The 9,737-nt window shown below is 30.9% G+C and overlaps 1 long non-coding RNA gene across 1 annotated transcript; it reads left to right on the forward strand.

Moving 5' to 3' along the window:
* The first annotated feature begins 4,542 nt into the window (after nucleotides 1–4,542).
* LOC121231918 (uncharacterized) lies at nucleotides 4,543–9,502 on the forward strand. Its single transcript, XR_005930077.1, has 2 exons — nucleotides 4,543–4,795; nucleotides 9,327–9,502. It is a non-coding gene; the product is annotated as an uncharacterized lncRNA (long non-coding RNA).
* The last annotated feature ends 235 nt before the right edge of the window (nucleotides 9,503–9,737 follow it).

The following is a 9,737-nucleotide window of genomic DNA, read 5'->3' on the forward strand; positions in this document are numbered from 1 at the left end:
AAGATTATCTCCATCTTCTACTCTTTCAGTTTTTGCTCGTTTAGTGAAGTCTCATTTGCTCGTGGTTTTTTGTCATATTTGTGTGTTTGATCTTTTCTACTTTTACTTTCATTTTCTAGTTGCATATACGGGTCGATCCCCAACACTTTCCTTCAAGGTTTTATATAATAGAAATTCTATCACACACATATGCATGAAGAAATCACACACTTATCCCCAACACTTTCCTTCAAGGTAAATACATATGGAATAAAAAAATTAGTTTAAATGTACTCCAATTGTTTATCACAATAATGTCATTTTTCTTTAGTTGGTATTGATTTGACTTGTGACACAAGTTGAAATGTATAAAAAGATCTAAATATAATTTTGGTTGAAGTGGTAGAAAAAGGATTTTATAGATGTTGGTGATATAAGTTCAAAGATTAAGATTTGCAGTTTTTTTGTTGGTTATTTTAATGAGGAAAATATAAAAATATCATCGTAATATTATAACTTATTTAAAATATGTAAGGTTATTTTAGTATTTCTTATTTAAGTTAGTGCCTAGTTGTCTCATGGCACCAACATAGTCACACAGTTAAATATTAATATATATACAAACAATGTGGATGAAACAAGTGGTGTAATAACATTTTATTGTACACAAATATTAAAATAAAACAAAAGTGTAAAGTAGAGATTTATAAATGTTGGAGGAATGGGTTCAAATCTCAACATTTTCAATTTATTTATAGATTTTTTCTTCAATAATAAAAAGAAAATAGTGTTCAAGTAATAATATAATTTATTGAAATTTGTAAGATTATTTTAATAATTTTCTTGACTGAGTTGGTGTCCGCACTTAAACAATAGTATAGATAAATTAAAAAATTAACAAAGTGAAAAATGCATATATTTATAATTTATATAAAAACATAAGTCCAAAGAAACATTGAAATGACTCTATAACCTTTGTTGCTCATTACGTTGCTCGATTTATAATTTTAAATATTTTTTATTTATAAAATTTATTACATTTATCAATATGGATTATATTTTTTCTAAAATAATTAATTTAAAATTTACTTGATAATAAAAGTTATCATATTTAAATAAGAATACTAATTTTTAGTAATAAATTTTTTTATGTAACCCCCTGAAATTTTAATTTTTGTTTATGGGTAAACGTGACACAAATCTGCATCTGCTTTAGTGGTTAAGTGTTCTGGGTGTTGTAAGAGGTCCCAAGTTCAAGCCATGACTTGGGAAAATTTTGGTATTTTTATGAATTAAGCCCTATCTCTGGTCAGTAGGCTTTTAATTAGAAGTTTGTAAGTACATATCAAAATGGGTCTGCTAGTTTGGTGGTTAAGTGGAGTGTTAGTCTGCTAAAGGTTTGGTGTTTGAAACCCTACGTGGGCAAGGGAGATTATTTTTGCTCGGTTTGGTGGCTGAGAGTTTGAGTTGTAGTGAAAATCTGAGTAGTGGGTGGTTGTGATAGTGTAGTTAGTGGGAAGTGGGAAGATAATTAAGGGATTTTGGATTCTATCAAATATTTTTGATTATTTTTCGGTTCATCTAAAATTTTTTTCTCTCTTTCCTCAAAATTCTTGACGTCCTACCCTACTCTTCCATTTTCTTTTTTCTACCGAATTTGTCTTGGGCTTCCCCTCTTCTTTTTGCTTCGTTTTTCTGAATCCATTCCTTTCTTCTGTATTTGCAACGTTGATTGTACTCACGCGGGTTTGGTAAGCTTCGGTAAGAGTAGTAAGTGTAGTTATTTTGATTTTGAGATAGTGATTGATGGGTTTCATTTTGTTTTTGTAGAAGGTTAAGGGCTGGAGTTTTTTGATTGGTATTGAAACGGAGTAGAAACGTAGTTCTCGATCAAATTTAAGGTTTTTGATAGTTGAAAGATGATCATCTAGTTTTATTTTCGATCAAGTTTTGTTAGTGTCACTAAAATTGGGCTTGGAATACCGATTTTTAGGTTTTGAAGTGCTTAGGGATCGTTTTAGCATCAATTGATACCAAATGTGTACCCGTAACGTAGAAAACGGGGTTCGACAAAAACCTAAAAAACCCCACTATCGATGCTATACAGGCGTGTGGTCACCCGTGTGGCAGGCCGTGTGCCTTAACACGGGCGTGTGATCGACGACGCCAGGCCATGTACGTAAGACACGGTCGTGTGATGGCCAAGTAGGCCGTGTACGACACACGAGCTGGACTGATTTGGGCCGTGTGGGCCACATGGGCATGTGGGTCCACACGGGTAAACCACACAGGCGTGTGAGATTTTGGGCCAAGCTGTGTGATCCACACTGCCAAGGCCAATTTGGGCCATGTGGGCCACACGGGCATGTGGGCCCACACGAGCAGGCCACATGGGCGTGTGAGCCCATTTTCATTGAATTGATTGCTATGGTTGCGCGATTCGCCCAAGTCGACTTTGAATCTATTGTAGGGTCAGTATGCATTACTTAGACCCCTAATTAGTAAACTGACTGATTGATGGATATATATTGAGTATGATGATATTTTGCATGTATACATTTATTGATTATATGTACCGGCATCATGAGATAGCATGTCATGTATTGTATGTTACATTGCATGGGGTTGGAGGGATTTTATTCGGAGGAAGTGTACTGAAAGGCTCTTAAGCCTAACATACTGGTAGCTCAACTGGAAACTACTGTTTTGTGCCACATTCAGTACTACCTGGAGTGTAAGGATGGGTGGGTTGATTTAATCCCCACATGGAGTGTAGGGTTGGACGGAGATAGTGTGTAGAGGCTGGTTGGGTAGGACTTGGTTACTGAATACTGTATATCTGTTACTGATACTATTATGGGCTAAGGCCCTTATGCATATTGATACTGATACTGAAAGGGGTTTAGGCCCAAGACTGTTTATGACTATGCACTGTGTTTACTGTTGTTTGTTTTTTGTGGGATTACACACTGAGTTTACGTAAACTCACCCCTCTCTGTGTAATGTGCACAGGTAATTCCCAAATATAAATGAATCGAGCAGCGAAGGACTCGATGGTGACCACAATTTTTGGGACTTTTATGATTTATAATTTGTGATTTATGGTTTCATTTATCATGGTTTACTTGGATGTAATTTGGGGACTTTTTGGGACTTTTGCTTAAATTTAGTTTTTATTTTTTTTATGGATTTATAATCGCTAGACGTAGGAAAACTCGGTTTTGAAAAAGACAGTTTTCTCTAAACACACTATTTACTCAAAACGGTTTTAAAAGCTTCCGCAACAAATTATGTTTAAAATAATCAATTAAACGAGTAAGGATTTTGGAATTGATAAGAGATAAGAAAAGTAATTAAATGGAAATGGATTTATCATAGAAACTTAGTTTTCAAACACCCTATCATGTGACAACGCTAGATTCAGCCATAACGTCTAAGCTGAGTTTGGGGTGTTACATTTTAAATGAATTTATATAATAATAAATGAAAAGGTCAAATTTTATATTGAGTTATTCTCTATTTAAATTTTTGTATTTCCCTTAACCAAAAAAGAGTAAAAGAAAAAATATATACCACTTTTTTAAATAGTAAATTTTAATTATTTTTGTAATAAGTAACATTATATTCAATATACAAAAAATTATGAATAATTAATATATTTTTATAATCTAAAATAATCTAATATAATTACACTTATATTAATTATATATTATCTACATATTATTATGATCATTTTATTTACTTTTAAGAAAAAAAATTGAATAGTGTAAGGTTTAATTTACAATATGTCAATTTTTATATTTTTCATAAATACTTCAATAAATATTATAAATATTTTATTAGTACTATATTTGGATTATTTAAATAATTTACTTATTTTAATTAATTTAATTACTTATTATTTTGAACAATGCTCCTTTATATTAATTAGATGAAATAAAACTATATTCCTCAATGAATATGTTACAAATGCTTTAATATGCTATCATTTTTTAATAATATTCAATAATATCTAACATCACCTTCTTCACATCTGGCATTAACTATATATGAAACTAGAGGTAATAATAAAACAATATAAATATGTTTTTATATATAAACAAAAAAATTCATACTAAACTATTTACTTGAAAGTTCACTACAACATATTTGTATGTTATACATGGAATAATGAGACTCTGCTTATATTCCTGACCACCAGGTGATAGATTTTGTTTCTTATCGAGTGATATGTAGCGTGAAACATAGGAAAGATATAGTCTAATTGAGATTATATCATATTGAGATTAGAGCTCAACTATCTTTCTTTTTGTCAAAACACACACATACACACACACACGTGCACCAACAAACACATTCCATAATACTAATTGAGAAAAAAACCTTAGATTACCTGGTCCAATTTCTAAAACTTCTTTCTTTTATAAAAAAAATTAACAGATTTTACAATTTAAACAGCAAGAAAGTAGAAAAAGAAAAAGTCAAAACAATATCACCTAATTTGACGTAATTTCTAGAATAGGGTCTTATTCCAAAACCCTATAAATATGTGATATAAAAATTATTCCAATGAAACCAAAGACTAAAGATGGGAGTCTCAAACATGAAAACATGGATAATTTGTTTGGCTATAATTAGCATAGTGGTGATGGAAGAGGTGATCCAAATCGATGCAGCTATTGCAATCCACCATCCAGAGGTCTCCCGTCTTGTTTCCTATCGTCGCCTTCTCCAAGAAGCTGTTAATCCTTGGAATCGTGGCTGCTCAAAACTCACTTGGTGTCGAAGTTAATGTATATTTTGATAATATGTTACGGTATCTTTCTTATATAAATATAGAAACCTCTGCATATTAATGCAACATGATTAATACTTTTTAATCTCTTTCTTTTACCTAACTTGGCTTAATCATGATTTATGATTTGAAACTAATGAAAATAGAATATTATATGAAATATACTGAAAACTAATATAATATAATTATTTTTTGAAAGAAATATAAAATAAATTACGAACTTACAAAAATTTGAATTATTATATTTTACAATAAACACAATCATTATATATTAGGGATTTATAAAAAATATATAAATACACAAATTATCATATCTCACCAATGCTACTAATCGGCAATATATTATTCGGTGAGTATTGGTGGTGCTAGTTCAATTTGTATTAAGTTTTTTTAATCAGCACCTAAAACCTATAGTAAATTAGTATACAATGAAGTCCCATACATATTGGTCTTCAGAATATGTAAATGTTAAGGGTTTAATTTGTTATTATATCAATCAAAATTATGTAAATTGATGGAAAATGTTAATTTTAGTGGTTAATACTTAATTTTCCTTAGTTTCAAAATTAATAGGTATTAAATTGCTCCAATATCAACTTTAATTTCTTTTTATTCTCTTACAAATTGAGTGTAAGCTTCACCTTTAGAATAATTTTATAATGGTAGCGTACATTGCATGAAATCTTGAAGATGAAGAAAAATTGTAGAAAAAAATAAGAGAATCATGAAATTTGTTTTTCAATGTTGTTCGTATTTATCATTCATAATAATATTTTAAATTTATCTAAATAAGTTTGTAAAAAAATATTTATTATATATATTACTCTTGACTGAATATATAATTATATTTTGTGTGTTTCAAAAGAGTAGATTTATAAGTGGATTCTCTAGTCAATTTATAATTCAGGTTCTTTTGGTTGAAAAAATAAAATAATTTAATGTTATATATATTAAAAAAAACTACTCTATATTACTTTTAAATGTTTTATTTAAAAAAATTGTGTTAATGTACAATTGCGATTTGATTTTGGATTTGTATATAATTACTTTAAAAATTTTATTTTTGAATACACATTTGAACAAATCAGTCTGAAAAACCATTTGTGGATTGATATGAATTATTTAAATTATTTCTTTCTATCTTGATTTGAATGGAATGGTGGTTAATGTTTTTGTTAAACATTCGTTTGACATGGGTTTTGTAACACCATAACCTGACCCGATTCGTCGGACTCAGATCTCGACTGTTATTAAACACAATACTTAATTCAGTTGAACACTTTAAATATTACATTTTATTTATTTCTTCAACTGGAGAACTTAAAATCCAAAAATAAAGGAAAGTATTTAAAATAACTTTTTTACTATAGACTTATCATAGCTTATTACAAAGTACAAGTTTGATAAAAATAAACACATAAGGTTTAACCCTAGACTACACCTCATTTCTACTATTTGCATAATAACCCAATACTACTCTTCCTTTATATAGTCCTGGCAGCATCCCCTAGGCACAGTAGAATTGTCACATCCCAAAAGTCGGGAGAGTAAATTAGGGGTTAGTGAATCGAAAACCATAATTGAGATAGATAATTAAAATAATTAGGAATTAATTAAATAAAATCTTAAATTAAATAGAATTAATAATTTTAAGTTAAGAAATTAAAATTGAGTGTTCGAGAATTAATTTGGTTAAAATGGATTTTAAAAACGAGATTGGGTTTGAAAATAAAATTGAAATTGGCTTTAATTTAACAATAAGGACCAATTTGGAAAAGGGAGAAAACGAGGGGTGGTTAAATGGGTAGTGGCTAAATTTTAAAAAGTTTGATCCCTATTTAACAACCCCCACGTCTTCTTCTTCCTTCCCATTCTTTATTAAAAAATTTTCCAAACACTAAATTAAAGTTTTTCTTTCAAAATTAGTTCATCCTTTTTTATTCCTAAGCTCTCTAAACACAAAATTTCTTTTCAATTTTGAGGAATACTCATGTTATCATCCTTAAAATCCTCAAGAGATCTTCACATATTTTAGCTTAAATTAGCTCCATAGCTCATAGAGTTTGCAAAATTTAGGTGAGATTCTAAATTTTTATGATTAAACTAAGTGAGTTGTTATTTCAATTTGATATTTAAATGATTGAATCAAGATCTCAATATATTAATTGATTTTGTAACATTCTGAATTTGGGGTTAGAATTAATAAGATTTGTTGGTTGGGTCAATGGTTCGGATGGACTACTAAGTTAGTTTTGGTGTTTGAAAGACAATGATGAGCCTAGTGGTTTAATGGCAAGGTGTTTGCTAATTTACCCTTAGGTCCTGTGTTTGAATCCCCTAGTGTGCTTAGTAGAAAATATTTTGTTTGAGTTACAATTTTTTTTAAATTACTAATGAGATTTTGTTAAAATCTTATTTTATTTTAATATTTTGAAAAGAAAATACTCTTAAAAAATTGTGTTCATGTCTTCTTTTCACGTAAATATCTCTTTTCACAATTTTTCTAATTGGAGTCTTGGGGATTATTTTGGCTACAGTATTCTTCTTTCTCTCTAGCCATTATTTTTGTTTTGCTCTGGGTTTTACTGTTCATTTGCTACAAAGATTTTAATATTTTTGACTCATCCCTTTTGGTTCCAAGAATTTTTTCCAATTCTCGCTTCTCAAGATTTTGGTTGTGCTCTTGTGTTCAAGTAATTTTCTACTCTACTATGATTGTATACTTTCTTTGTAATGCCCCAAAATCTTAAGAACTTCTTTGTAAAAATCTGCAATAATTAATTTTTGTATCTGTGGTTTTGTGTTCCACAATTGAGTTTAAGGTTTGGAGTTTGAATCGTAACATTAAAAGTTTTGTTGTTTAAGAATCAACCCACAGTATGCACTACCTGCTTAAGTTTAATTTAGAATGAGCCTGCTCGTTCACTAGTTAAAAATCTATGTATATTCTGTCTGGTTCCGAGTTCAAATCCCATATTATGCATAGGGAGAATATTTTTGCTAACCGCTGGAAGTCTGGACTGAAGTTAATTTGTAATCTATTAATGTTAGTTCTTCTTTTTTCTTTTTCTTTTCCATTCTCTTTCCTTTTCCTTTCTTCCTTCTTCATTTTCACTTTTTTTCTCTTTCTCCCTTTTCCTCCTTTAATTGTGGTAAGGAATTCGGAATAATTAACGTTACGTTGTTGGCTTTCGTTGTTAGGCGGTTGTTGAGTAAGTTTAATGTTAATTCATTAAATCTTCGCATTTCGTTTCTTGCATTTTATTTTTTATATTGAAATGGCGGTTTGAATAAGTTGCGAGAATCTCTATTAGTCAATCGTTTGGTTCCCTAATAGGCGGGGATATTGAGAATAGCGAACCTCATCACGTTGGTTCGAGTAATCGTTGATTGATCTTCTGTAAGTATGGATTCTGTTGCAAGTTGTGTCAAAATTTTTGACATAAGTATTTTGGGAATAAATGTGTGTTATTGTTAATAAATTTGATTGATTGCCTTATTGAATGATTGTTTTAGGCTTCAGAACTCCTCTGCGTTGTTACTACTTTGGAATCATCTCAAGTGCGTTTCGAAAACTCTACTTTTCAAGTTTCGGATTGCCAAAAATGGAGGCTATCAACATCACACGGCCAGGTACACAGGCTTATGGTTAGGCCGTGTGCGCCACACGGTCGTGTGGCAGGCCGTACGAATGGCCGTGTAGCTCACTGTTCATGGTATAAAGCCACATAGCCAGGGACACTAGCGTGTGCCCAGGTCGTGTAACTTATTATTCATGGTATAAAACTATACGGCCAAGGACACGGGCATGTGTCCAAGCTGTGTGATTCACTGTTGATAATTAAAATCCACACGGCCAAGGTACATATGCGTGTGCCAAGGCTGTATGGCAATATGTTTGATTTGAGAACTATTTTTGAGGTCGAGAAGGTTGTCTAACTTTGGTATTGGTTTCCTCAATATACGAATGACTAAATTTGCTTATATGACACTGATCTGTGAGTCACATACTTGAATGTGCACTGTACTACTACTCTGTTAATGAACTGCATAATTAATTATGTACTGTATTGGTATGACTGAACATGTGATATGTACTACTGTATTCTACATCAACATGTGGTGGGAGAATGTGAAGAAGATGGGAGTCTGTACTAAAATCGTGGCTATGCCAGATTATGTAATGTTCTGGTTCTAGGCTTGTCTTTGATTGAGCTAGCAGCTAAGCTGCATTTCTGTGAAAGTTTCATTGAATACTATAAAGGTGTGCAGGGATGGATGGGCATTAAATGACCATATGTGTGCTGGCATGAGCGAAGTTGGTGTGTAGCGAGTGGAATAGGGACATTGCATTCGAGTCTGATCTGAACTACTCCTAAATTGGAATAATACATATATACTTATGTAGAATCTTTGCTCTGAACTTAGAATGAATATGCTTCTGTGTTGACCTGAATCTCTGGATTGGGAATTCTTATAAATTACCTTTGTTGCATTTCATTTCTTTTTACACACTGAGTTCATGACTCATCCTATTATTGTTGAATTTCAGGTGGTAATCAAGCTTGATTGGGTTGGTGTCGCGGAAGCTCAGTCCGATGTTAAATGTTATTCCTATTATTATTATTATTATTAGTAGTAGGAATATTTGATTTATGATGTTATGAATTTAGGAAGACTTTGTCTTTAAATTACCACCGTGTTGAATGTATGAGATTAATGGTTTAATTTGATTGCGTTATGCTAGTGTGATCTTTAGAACAGATAATGTAACTCACAAACTTGGCCTAGACGTCTAGGTCGGGTTTAAGGTGTTACATTCTTAGTTTTTGTGTACTTGTGTAAATTGAGTTTTTAGGTTAAGAAATTAAATTTGAGTATTTTAGAATTAATTTGGTTAAAATGGATTTTAAAAACGAGATTGGATTTAAAAATAATTTTGAAATTGGCTTTAATTGAATAA

The sequence above is a fragment of the Gossypium hirsutum genome, chromosome A07 (genome assembly GCF_007990345.1).
Source record: "Gossypium hirsutum isolate 1008001.06 chromosome A07, Gossypium_hirsutum_v2.1, whole genome shotgun sequence".
In the NCBI taxonomy this organism is placed as follows: domain Eukaryota; kingdom Viridiplantae; phylum Streptophyta; class Magnoliopsida; order Malvales; family Malvaceae; genus Gossypium; species Gossypium hirsutum.